Here is a 13568-nt window from a genome sequence, read left to right as displayed (position 1 = left end):
CTATCCCCATTCAATTTTCTCCAGACATCTATCATGTCTAACTTTTCTAGAAATCTATTCACCTCTTTCACTTCTTTCTTATTTATTTTTTGGCTAGATTTATCTAATTCTGAGAGGGGGAGATTCAGATCCCCCACTAGTATAGTATTACTGTCTAATTCCTCTTGTAACTCATTTAACTTCTCCTCTAAGAACTTGGATGCTATACCACTTGGCGCATACATATTTAATATTGATATTACTTCATTATCTATAGTACCTTTAAGTAAGATGTAATTTCCTTCCTTATCTCTTTTAATGAGATCTATTTTTGCCTGCACTTTGTCTGAGATAAGGATTGCTACCCCTGCCTTTTTTACTTTAGCTGAGGCATAATATATTCTGCTCCAGCCTTTTACCTTTACTCTGTGTGTATCTCTCTGCTTCAAATGTATTTCTTGTAAACAGCATATTGTAGGGTTCTGGTTTTTAATCCACTCTGCAATTCGCTTCCGTTTTATAGCAGAGTTCATATCATTCACATTCACAGTTATTATTACTGACTGTCTATTCCCCTCCATTCTATTTACCCCCTTTGTACTTTTCCCCCCTTCTTTCACCCTATTCCTCCTCACCGACGTTTACTTCTTACCCCTGCCTCCCCCTATCTGCCTTCCCTTTTTATCACCCCCCTCTCTTTTCTTTACCCTTTTCTCCCTTGCTTTTGTCCTCCCTTCTATCAGTCCCCCCCTTTCCCTTCCCCTTTTGTTTCCCTAAAGAATGATTTGTTTCTTTATCCCAATGAACGTATATGTTATTCCCTCTTTGAGTCAAATCTAATGAGAATAGGGTTGAAACAATGTTCCCCCCTCCTTTCTTTCCCTCTATTGTAATAGGTTTTTTTCCACCTCCTCATATGATATAATTCATCCCATTCCACCTCCCCTTTCCTCTCCTCCCCATAGACTCCCTTTTTAACCCCTTAATTCTTTTGTATCATCACATCAAAGACAATTTATATTTATACCCTCTATATAAAGTCCTTCTCTCTGCCCAAATACATTTACAGTTCTTAAGAGTTATGAGTATTATCTTCCTGTGTAGGGATATAAACAGTTTTACCTAATAGGGTAACTTTTTTTTTTTTTCCCCTCTGTTTACCTTTTTAAACTTCTCTTGAGTCTTGTATGTTGAGATCAAATTTTCTATTCAGTTCTGGTCTTTTCACCAGGAATGATTGAAAGTCCCCAATGTCATTAAATGTCCATCTTTTCCCCTGAAAGAAAATGCACATTTTTGCTGGGTAATAGATTCTTGGCTTCAATCCAAGCTCCTTTGCCTTCCGGAATATCATATTCCAAGCCTTGCGGTCCTTTAATGTTGAAGCTGCCAGGTCCTGAGCAATCCTGACTGTGGCTCCATGATATTTAAATTGCTTCTTTCTGGCTGCTTGGAGTATTTTCTCCTTCACCTGATAATTCTGGAATTTGGCTACAATATTCCTTGGAGTTTTCCTTTTGGGGTCTCTTTCAGGAGGTGATCAGTGGATTCTTTCAATGATGATTTTATCCTCTGATTCTATGATATCAGGGCAGTTCTCCTTAATAATTTCCTGGAATATGGTGTCTAGATTCTTTTTCTGGTCATGGCTTTCAGGCAGTCCAATGATTCTCAAATTGTCTCTCCTCGATCTGTTTTCCAGATTAGTTGTCTTTCCAATGAGGTATTTCACATTTTCTTCTATTTTTTCATTTTTTTGATTCTGCTTGACTGATTCCTGGTGTCTCATGGATTCCTTATCTTCCAACTGTCCCACTTTAATTTTTAAGGCATTGTTTTCTTCAGTGAGATTATGCACCTTTTTTTCCATTTGGCTAAGTGAATTTTTTAAGGTATTGTTTTCTTCAGTGAGATTATGCAGCTTTTTTTTCCATTTGGCCAAATGAATTTTTTAAGGCTTTGTTTTCTTCAGCTTCCTTTTCCAAGCTGCTGATTCTTTTTTCATAGTTTTCTTGTTTTGCTTTCATTTCTCTCCCCATTTTTACTTCTACCTCTTGCAATTGATTTTTAAAATCCTTTTTGAGCTCTTCCAGGAAGGCTTTTTGTTCTTGCGACCAATTCACCTTCCCTTGTGAGGCTTCAGATGTAGACAATTTGAGGCTATTGTCCTCATCTGAGTTTGTGTTGGCTTCTTCCCTATTGATGCAGAAGCTATCAATGGAGAGGGCTCTTTTTTGCTTCTTACTCATTATTGCAGCTTATTTATTTATTCTTTAAGTTGAGGTCTGCTCTGGGGGCACCAGTGTCCCTGTTTTGGGCTTCTTGTGCAGGGGTATAGGTGCTGTGTGACCGGGCTTTTACTCTGAGGCCTTTATGATGTGTGGAGATACCCTGCCCTGCACTTCCTGTCTGATTGCGCTCAGCCAGCCAGGCGCCAGACCCCGGAGTCTGATGCCGCCTGACCCGTTCGTCTCCCTCCCGGCTGGTGCAGGTAGGTTTTTCCACTGTCCTTCTTGGACACCAGATTTTTGAACCAGGTTCTGGGAGCCTCAGTTGTCCGGCTGTGGCCCGCAGCTCCTGCTGACTTGCCCCGACCCCCTCGGCGCTGGGTTGCTGCCCTGCGCTGGGCCTCCCTTTTGCTCCAGTCAGACCGACCTTTTCCTGAAGTCTTCTAAATTATCTCTGGTTGGAGGACTGTGTCTCTCTGTCTCTTTGCAGGTTCTGTAGTTTCAGAATCCGTCCAGAGGCTTGATTTAATGTTCGTTTTGAGGGAACAGAAGGAGAGCTCAGGCAGCTTGCTGCTTCCTCTCCGCCATCTTGGCTCCGCCCACCCTCTTCCTCCCTTTTAAATTCCAAACTATAGTCCTCTCATATACCCTATTATCTAGCTACATTAACCTACTTCCTTGTTTTCCTAAGTAATGCTCCATCTCTTATCTAATCTTTGTACTAGCTGTCCCCCATCTTAAGGATGCTCTCCTTCATCTCTTCCCCCTTTTATTTTCCTTGGCTTCCTTCAAGACTCAACTCAAACTCCACCTTCTAGAGGGGGCATTTTCCCTCAGCTGCCAGAAACTAAATCATTCCTCTCTGAGATTATCTTCTCTATCCTAGTTTTCAAAAAGTTCCATTATAGGTAAAAACAAATTATGGCTAAAATTTGACTGAGAAAGTCTTTAGCGAAACAGATGGGGCAAGTATAAAGAATTGATCTGGATAACTTAATTGAACAAAGATTTATTAAGTGCTCCCTAAATGCAAGGAACTGTAATAGGTACTGTTTGGTTGTCATAGAATAGAATAGGCCCCTATCTTATACATAGTAGCTACTCTTTTTTTTTTTTTTGACTAGTTATATAGAATTTTATTGAGAAATAGCTAGAGGAAACTTCCTTCAACTTATATTTCCTGGAAACATTGTTCAAATGGTGGACTCCACTTTCATGGCAGTAATAAAATCTGTTCCAGCTAATCACACTACAATATTAGAATAAAAGAATAGCAGAAAGGTTCTGAGAAACTCCTGTTCCATAGTCAAATGAGTGAAGAAAACAACCACTTCTTCAACTTCACCTTCTAATTCCTCACCCACATGTCACCCCTTCAAATCCTTGAAGTCAACTTTCTTGTCTGCACTATGCCTCCAGTTCTAGCAAATAATTCTCCTATGAGGAGGAGAGGCCCTTTGTGGCTGTTTTCTTCACACATAAAATAGTTTATCAAAGACCTTCCTAAAATGTGTCAGCACTAAATACAATCCTTGAGATGTCATCTGATTATGACATAGTATGTTACCACTCTAACCTTTATTGTTACTGGAAGCCATACCTTATTTCCGTTTAAGTAACATTAAGTTTTTCAGCTCATAGATCACACTGTTAACTCATATTAAGCTTGCAGTCCACTAAAACCTCAAGATCATTTTAAAAACAAACAGCCAGGGGCAGCTAGGTGGCGCAGTGGGTAAAGCACTGGCCCTGGATTCAGGAGGACCTGAGTTCAAATCCGGCCTCAGACACTTAACACTTGCTATTTGTGTGACCCTGGGCAAGTCACTTAACCCCAATTGCCTCACCAAAAACAAAAACAACAGCAACAACAACAAAAACAGCCATAGGGGGCAGCTGGGTGGCACAGTAGATAGAATACTGGCCCTGGATTCAGGAGGACCTGAGTTCAAATCCGGATTCAGACACTTGCTATTTGTGTGACCCTGGGCAAGTCACTTAACCCCAATTGCCTCACCAAAAACAAAAACAACAACAACAACAACAAAAACAGCCATAGGGGGCAGCTAGGTGGCACAGTAGATAGAACACTGGCCCTGGATTCAGGAGGACCTGAGTTCAAATCCGGATTCAGACACTTGACACTACTAGCTGTGTGACCATGGGCAAGTTACTTAACTGTCATTGCCCTGTAAAAAAATAAATAAATAAAAAAACGCAGCCATTAACTGTGGCTTCCCTGCAAATAAATGTGGTAGGATGACACTTTTTAATATTAAATGAACTCGGGGCAGCTAGATGGCACAGTGGATAGAGCACCGGCCCTGGAGTCGGGAGTACCTGAGTTCAAATCCGGCCTCAGACACTTAACACTTACTAGCTGTGTGACCCTAGGCAAGTCACTTAACCCCAATTGCCTCACTTAAAAAAAAAAAAATATTAAATGAACTAAAACAATGCCTATCCTGGAGAGTAATTTGAACCATAGGACTATGTAATCTGAATTACAGGATTTGAATCAGAATCGTTGTAAACTAAACACTAATCCAAATCCATTATTTAATCCATCCATGACATACTTTGCAAACCCAATCTATAATTCAAATAAATGATCCAATCATTTGAATAGGATTCTTCCTCAAACTTGATGCCATTATATCCTAAAATAAAACAATCCAAATTCTTTTATGTGCCTGGAAACTGTCACTATGTGAAGAATCCCAAGCATGTACTTGTCTGAATGCTGATCGTAATGGAGAGGGATTTGGAAGGCAGCTAGCCAGTTTTATGGAAATCTTCCCAGGAAGCACAGTCTGCCATTTGATATGCCTTTAAAGAAGCAAGTCCTTCAGCCATGCAAAAATGTGTATGGGTCATTACCAGTAGTACCATAGCTTTCTGAAAGTCATTCCCTAAATGCAATGAGGTCTGCTTTAAAACAAAACAAAAGAAGGCATAGCAAAAGTTCATTTCAATCTCCAAATAAAGGTCAGAGAAGCTTTTAACTGGCTTTCATGCATTGATAGTGATGTTCTACTATATGCTTTAAAAAAAAAGAAAGAAAGAATGGACCTAAACTTTGACTATGGATCTGAATTTTTAACTTGGAGGTTAAAGCCTGAGTTTATTGGTGAGGTATAGGACATAATTTAAAATTAAAGTAAGCATAGATTTCTGAAAGTTGCTTTTTTGTATGCTATAAAGTACAATTATACACTCCTTTCTGGATAACAACAAAAACTGGCTTTTATATAAGGCCTTAAGGTTTTCAAAGCTCATCAAGGTAGGTGCCATTTTAAAGATAAGGAAACTGAGGCAGGCCTAGGGTCACACAACTGGAAAGTGTTTGAGGTTGAATTTAAATTTAGGTTTTCCTGACTAAAGATCTAGCCTTTTATCTATCTATTCATCTATATACACATGTATATTCATATACAAACACATATGCATATACATCTCTGTAAATACACAGATATAGGTATACATTTGTGGAAAGGGAGATAGAACAACAGAGAGAGACAGAGAGAGGATAGAACACCTTTATTGTTATTGTTACAAGTGCACTTGTAGAATATGTAAGAGCCAATCATTCTTTTGGTTTCAAAACTACCAAAAAGTCTTCACCTCCCCCTCCTCATTATCCATTTCCCCTTAGCCTATAGCATTAGTGCTTTTCCCAAAACAAAACAAACAAAAACTATGCTATTGGAATAAACCAGCACCCTATCCAGGAATCACAATTTTGATTCTTCCTTTTCATATCTTTTTTATATCTCATTTATTTAGAGAACAAAAGCCCATTCCTCAGTAATTTCTGTTTTTGATTTTGTTTTTAATAGTAAAAAGTAATCCTTTCAGAATTGAATCTAAATGAAATCAAAGCTGTTGATAGTAAATCAAGCCAAATTGTCTTTTTCAGATCAGAGATTTTCTGAATTTTTATTCTAATTAAATTTTCACTGTCATGAATGACAAAATTCCTCTTTCCTCAACAATGAACTTTACATGCCTTTGGGCCTGAAAAGTAAGTTCTAATGAAACCATCATAACTCTGGCTCCAAACTAGGTGCAGAGATAGAAAAGACCATCTGCTACTGTCAGGGTCCCATTTATAGCCATATTCAAAAGGATCAGCTGCCCCTGTCTTCTTGATGCCACTGTGAGCTGTAGCAAAAGGATTAGAATACAGCCCAGAATACTTGACATTTTGCTAGAAAGAGGGAGTAAATGTGAACAATATCAAAGTAGGATAAAACAGAAAAGCAGGTTAAAGACTTTTTATTTTTAATTTATACCCCCTCTCCACCACAATAATATGTGTACCCTGCCCCACCAGCTTGAGGTAGAATGCCAAAAAACAGGTGCAAACCCTGGAAAAAATGGCATTCATTAAGAGATGAGTGAGACTGATTATTTTTAACATAATTTTTGCCTTGAAATTCACTTGACCTATTGTAACAGGAGGACAGCCTCAATTCAAATCCAGAATCTCTCCAAGTCTGGGGATCTTTCTAATCTGAGGAGAAATTATCCCAAGCACCAGAAAAGATCAACACAAAAGTTTTCTTCCAACCCCCGGCCTTTTTGTAAATGCAGAACTTACTGATTTAAATGAAGAAATTTTATTTAAAAAAATAACAAAGGTTACATAAAAGACATATGCTAAATGCATACCCATTGAAATGTTCAGCATACACTGAGTGTAAATATAGAGACACTTAGATTTTCTAATAATAATGATAATAGCAATAATTGTCATTTTAGAACCTTTTAAGGTTTCTTCTCTTTTGTTTTTGCAAATATCACACTTTTCAAGGTATTTAATGACCACAGAGGACATTTTCATAGTACAAAAAAAAGGGACAGACTGCAAACAAAAATAACATAAAAAGTACTATTCATCATATCTATCTTCCCCCTCAGCACTATCTGTTCCAACTTTTTCATAATCCTTCTCCAGAGCAGCCATATCCTCTTATTCCTCTAAAAATTTTCTAAATCACTTCACCTAAATACGAGTGAACAAAGACAGATTTGGCATGGGATAGCTAGATTGTGAATTGGATAGAGCATCAAGCCTGTAATCAGGAAGACCTGAGTTCAAATCCAGCCTCAGACATTTACTAGCTGTGTGACACTGGGCAAGTCACTTAATCCTGCTTGCCTCACTTTCCTCATCTTTAAAACAAGAAGGAGAAGGAAATGGAAAACCACACTCTTATCTTTACCAAGAGAATTATAAAGAGAGTTACAAAGAGTTATATATGATTGAAAAATGGCTAGCAACATATTTGCCATATATCTGATCAAACAGGTTCAGTTGAACCCAGGCATCAGCCACAACTGTGGAGCTATTCAACATGCATATAGCCCACCGTACCTTGGTTAGGTAACCACAGTAAAAAGGCTAGTAACTGATGACAACTACGAAGCCAATTTGGCACCAATCCAAAAACTGGCAGCTCTGGTGATGATGGCAGGATTGACATCTTTAGGAATCAAGTCACCATAGTACAATAGTCAGCACAGTAAGGGTCACCACTATCTAGTTGTGGGCTCAAAGCAAGCACTGATGATGGATTATAGTCAGCTGCTCATGGTAGACTGTCTCAAGAGATGACATGGGTATGTGTGGCCACTGTACATGGCCTCATTGTCTATATGAAGGCACAATCAAAGTGTTCCAGGGTGGTTTGGGGGTGGGGAGTGGGTCAGAATGGAGTTGTGGATCTCAACTACAGCAATGAAAACCTGAGGATCCAGGTAAATGGAGAAATACAACTTGGCCTTCTTGCCATAATCAACTGATAGACGTTCTATCATCAGAGAAATAGAACCAAACCCAGTTACAACCATTATAAAAGACCAAGAAGCCTTAAAGAATTCTGCACTGATCAGCAAGCTTCTGAATCCTATCCAGAACCAGGTGGATAATTTTCTTTCCAAGAATGCATGTTCTTTGCCAGTAATCAGCTATTCAGGATGATAGAGTTAGCAGTAGGTTCCAGTATGAACTTCATCAATAACAGCTGGCTCCTAAATATTTATATCAACTCCTTTTGTGGTTGCAAAGAATTGAAAATTGAGGGGATACTCAACAATTGGGGAATGGCTGAACAACTTGGGGTATATGAATTTAATGGTATATTATTTTGCTATAAGAAATGAGCAGTCATATTTAAGAAAAAACTTGGAAAGGCTTACATTAACTGATGCAAAGTGAAGCAAGAACATTGTCACCAGTAACAGCAATATTGTATAATGATCAATTGTGAATAACTTAGTTCTTCTCAGCAATATAATAATTCAAGACAAATCTCAAGAACTCATTATGGAAAATACTAGGCATATCCAGAGAAAGAACTGATGGAGTCTGAATACAGTTTGAAGCATGCTATTTCACTTTCTTTATCTTTTCCATGTCTTTTTTCCCCCATTTTCTCTGTTTCTTCTTCTATAATGTGATCAATATGGAAATATGATTGTATATATAACCTATTTAAAATTCTTACTGTCTTAGAGAAGAGGGAAAGGAAGTTGAGAGGGAGAAAACTTGAAACTTTTTTTAATGAATGTTAAAATTTGTCTTTACATGCAATTGGAAGAAAAAATACTATTTTAAAAAAGAACAGTTAGCTCCAGGTCAACAAGCTGCTTGGGGAACATGCTTGCTAGCTCTTGTTTCACTGAAGAAGGTGTTGAAGGAATCATCACCTCCCATATTGGTATTGTCATTTAACATCTGATCATCGGGTTGAATATCATTTTCCAGGCAATATAACTCCCTGCAGACTTTGTCAATTTGGACATCCTGGCCAATATGGATAGAGATGCACTCGCACATGATAATATAGGTATGAAAAGTCCTGCTGGACTAAGAAGAAGTCAAAGGTAATGTAATACAAGTTTCTCACCAATTAATCATTAGGGAGTGTGTGAGTGTGTGTGTGTGTGTGTGTGTGTGTGTGTGTGGTGGGGGAGGGGTTAGTTAAGGTTTTCAAAGTATAACCTTGGTAAAAAGGTGCTATTATGATCTCCATTAAACAGATGAGAAAACTGAAGCAGACTGAGATTAAGTGATTTGCTTTGGTCATATGCTTACTGAGTGTCTAAGGCTAGATTCTCTTTCTTTCTTTCTTTCTTTCTTTCTTTCTTACTTTCTTTCTTTCTTTCTTTCTTTCTTTCTTTCTTTCTTTCTTTCTTTTTCTTTCTTTTCCTCAGGGCCTAAGTCTAGATTCTGTCTTCTGTCTTCCTGACTCCAAGGATAACACTTTATACATTACCTAAATGCCTCAAATGACTTTGTATTATTTGAGAATGGTTATAGCTATCTTCTTATATAGTCTCTAATTTGAATCATCAATCTTTAGTCCCTCCAACATGTTTAGTCTCCTCGCTAAACAAATAGGAGGTTAGTTTACTGCTATATCCAGTTGTCAATGTGACAGTTTCTGCCCAAGAATTTGACTTTTTCCTTTGAACAAATATATATTTTATTGATGTATAGTACTCCTTAGTGTTGAATAATGGAGAAACCCATCTCCCAGAATCCACAACAGACAAAATTATTTTTTTCCCTTTTTTTTTTCCCTGAGGATATTTTTAATTGACTGCTGAGCCAGAACTCTATATAGGGACATACCATAAGAGCTACCTCTGTCCCTTAGTCCCTATTCTGCTTGCTTACATACGTATATGTGTTTACATATACATTATCAGAATCCTGGTGTTACACATGTGTGTTGATGTAAGTAGTGTTGTATTTTTCTATCATAAATCATATATATATATAATGTATATATGTATATGTATAGTGCATATTAAATATTTGTTAAACAACATTATTTCAATATTATTACTTTGGTATTTCCTCTACTGTTCTTAAGTAATGGCTTGTTTCCCTCTTTTTTCAATTGATATTAAACCTTTTTATTGTTACCTTAAGTTAGTGCAGTGGATAGAGTACTGGGTTTAGAATCAATGTCGTCAGACACTTACTAACTGTGTGACCCTGTCCAAGTTATTTAATTGTGTTTGTTTCAGTTAAATTGCAAATCACTCCAGTATCTTTGTCAAGAAATCCCCAAATGGGGTCTTGAAGACTTGGGAGCAACTCAACAACAATGAAAATATCTAAGATCATTTTTGCAATCTCTTTTTAAAATACTATCTTAAAACATACTAGAATTATACTACCACCCTCATTTCCACTCTTTCTATAGCTATTTTTTTTTTGCAGGGCAATGAGGGTTAAGTGACTTGCCCAGGGTCACACAGCTAGGAAGTGTCTGAGGCTGGATTTGAACTCAGGTCCTCCTGAATCCAGAGCCAGTACACTGGACCACCTAGCTGCCTCCAATAACTATTTATTTTAAATATACTTCTTTTTCTAGTTAAGGTTGTTTTTGTCCAATTACCCATTTCTTCCTTTTCCTTTCTTTTCAATGGAAATTTCAATTCATTCACATTTAGGAGTTACTATTACATTTTATTCCTATACACACATACATCCATACATATGTACATACTTATATACATATGTATATGTGTGGGTTTTGTGAATAACTTCTAAAGATATGCTGGTCAAAACCTAACAAACATCTTTAAAAAAAGAGGTATATATGACATTGTTGTTTAATTTGCAATAAAATAGATTCATATATATATTTGAATATATAATATCTTATATTCTTATACACATTTTTATTTATGATATGGTATGGTATGATATGGTATTGTATTGTATGGTATGGTATGGTATGGTATGGTATGGTATGGTATGGTATGGTATGGTATGGTATGGTATGGTATGGTATGGTATGATGATATAACATAACAAATATTATTATATTTCATATAACACAGATATATAATTATATTTTCTCCATAACTTTCATAATCTAGACATCCAATAAAACAATAAATCTAGATCAAATTTGTAGTATTTGCCAGTTTATGTGGTATAAATTTTCACTCATAAATTTGAAAATTCATAGCCAGTAGGAGCCAGTTCTGGCAGTCTCACATGTATATTAATGCCTTAAGGTTTTAAAAGAGCTTTGCAAAGATCAAAAAGTTTCCAAAGTATATTAACTCATTTTATCCTATAGTAGTAGTAGTAGTAGTAGTAGTAGTAGTAGTAGTAGTAATAATAATAATAATAAACCTTACAGTTAAATGCTATTAGGATCACAACTTATAAATGGAAAAATTGAGGCTTAGAGAGGGCAGCAGTATATACACAGTGCTCGGTATCTACATGTATCATGTTCGTGACTCTGTGGTAACACAGGAGAGAAGAAGGGTTTTCCTTGAGAAATTAAATTAATATAAAGATAAAGAAAAAGAATCTCAAAAAATGTATTTTTTTAAAAATCAGTCAAATTCTAAGATAATGATAGATATAATACTATTTTAATATTAGTACATGAACTAATATTCCTAAGCTCCTCTGTTAGCTCAGAAGAAGGGTTGATCAAACTGGCAAATATAGAAGCTGTTAATTCATTTTCCAAAATCTACATCTTTGTAGATCAGCAATGATGACCATTTGCTCAATAATCACCAAACTTCTTTGGGGTTCAGAGTCCCCAAGATTTTTAAACCTCCAAGTCTCTGCATACTTAGAGAGTACTTGGTCATGCCTCAATGAGGAAATGTAAAAGATAGAATCTATGCCCTGGAGCATTTGTTCTTTGCTTTCAATTAAACTGCTTTCTGGTCTTTTCACATGCAAATCAACAACTGAAAGTCCCACACACTTTTCAAGGTAAAAATGAGCCTACTCAATTTTACATCCTTTGCAACATGAAAGAGCTATACTGTAAAATGTAAGGTCTTCCCCTTTACAAGTTGCAAATGTAGTCTGAATGGGAAACACCCTTCCATAGGAATGGAGACTAAACTGCCTTGCCCTTTGATCCCACAATCCCACTGCTGAGCAAAAAGAGAGAGAGAGACAGAGAGACAGAGACAGAGGGACAGAGAGACACAGAGACAGACAGACAGAGAGAGAGAGAAACAGAAACAAAAATCCATTACATACCAGAACAATATATAGGCACTTTTTGTGGCAACAAATACCTAAACAGAGTAGGACCTAAGAATCATGGTTTAGCTGAAAAACAAACAAACAGATAAAAAACTATGGTACATAAGTACAATGGTAAGAATTATAAGAAGGGTGTGATGAGTAAAATCTAATGTGTGTGTCCTTATCTGCCCCCCAGTGTGGGGGGAAACTAGCTAGGGTTTACTTATAAATTAGAAACTTCATCAAAAGTTTAGGCATTTAAGTATTTAATTTATTAAAGTATATTAAGGGTTAGCAAAAAGAGAGAGAGAAAGCTACCTTCACCTAGCCAGTCACACTATCAAAAAGAGAGAGAGTCCCACTCAGTTCTACATGAAGCCCACTGTTGAACAGGAAGAGGAGCAGTCCCCACACATAGCTCCAAGCTAATTGGCTGGTCCCATTCAAGTCCATGGATTGACATGACTTAAAGGTGGTCTATGAATAGAGGCAACTTCTGGGATGCCAATCTGACCTTTGAAACCTCAGAAAAGGTCACCTCATGCTTTCTTGGGTTGTCACAATGTATGGTAAGAAATGATGAATATATAGAATTCAGAAAAGCATGAGAGTTGTATGAAGTAATGCAGATTGAAATAAGCAGAACCAAAAGAACAATATCATATATATATGCATGTATGTATGCATGTATATGTATATATGTACATATACACACACATGCATGCATGCATACATACATACATACACACAGAATAAATGTGTTACAGAATGTTAATTTAATGATAACTACATTAGAGTTATTCCATCAACTCTTTTCCATGACTGTTTCATCCCTGCCCTTTTTCAAATGCTACATCCTGCAGATGTTCAGGCTACATATTCATTTCTAAGTTCAGTTGCCTTTTGTTCCTGGCACAAAGACCTGCTATTTATTTTTATATGGTAAGGAAAGGCCCTGTTCAAGTCACTCCCTACTCCAGACCCTCTTCCATTCAGCCACAAAAGTGATTTTTCTAAAATGCCGGTCCAACCATATCATGCCCCCTACTCAATAGACTCTAGTGGTTCTCTCTCAAACTCCAAAATAAAATAAAAAATTCACTGGTGTTCAAAGACCTTCATAACCTAGCCCTCTTTTACTTTTGCAATTGTATAACACCTTACTCCCCAACTACTGATATCCCTGGTTTCCTTTGAACTCTGGATAAAATCATATGTTCTACAGGAAGTATTTCCCAACCCTCTTAATTTTGGGGCCTCCTCTGTTAGTTATTTCATTTTTATTCTGTATATAGCTTGTTTGTATATATTTGAGGTAAAATGTATAA

At 36.9% G+C, this 13568-nt stretch overlaps 1 pseudogene; it reads right to left on the bottom strand.

The window, feature by feature from the left end:
* Positions 1–7880: 7880 nt before the first annotated feature.
* LOC122750926 lies at positions 7881–9051 on the bottom strand (annotated as a pseudogene).
* Positions 9052–13568: the final 4517 nt, after the last annotated feature.

Source organism: Dromiciops gliroides, chromosome 1 (genome assembly GCF_019393635.1).
Source record: "Dromiciops gliroides isolate mDroGli1 chromosome 1, mDroGli1.pri, whole genome shotgun sequence".
NCBI classification, from domain to species: domain Eukaryota; kingdom Metazoa; phylum Chordata; class Mammalia; order Microbiotheria; family Microbiotheriidae; genus Dromiciops; species Dromiciops gliroides.
This window is presented reverse-complemented; position numbering and strand designations above follow the sequence as displayed.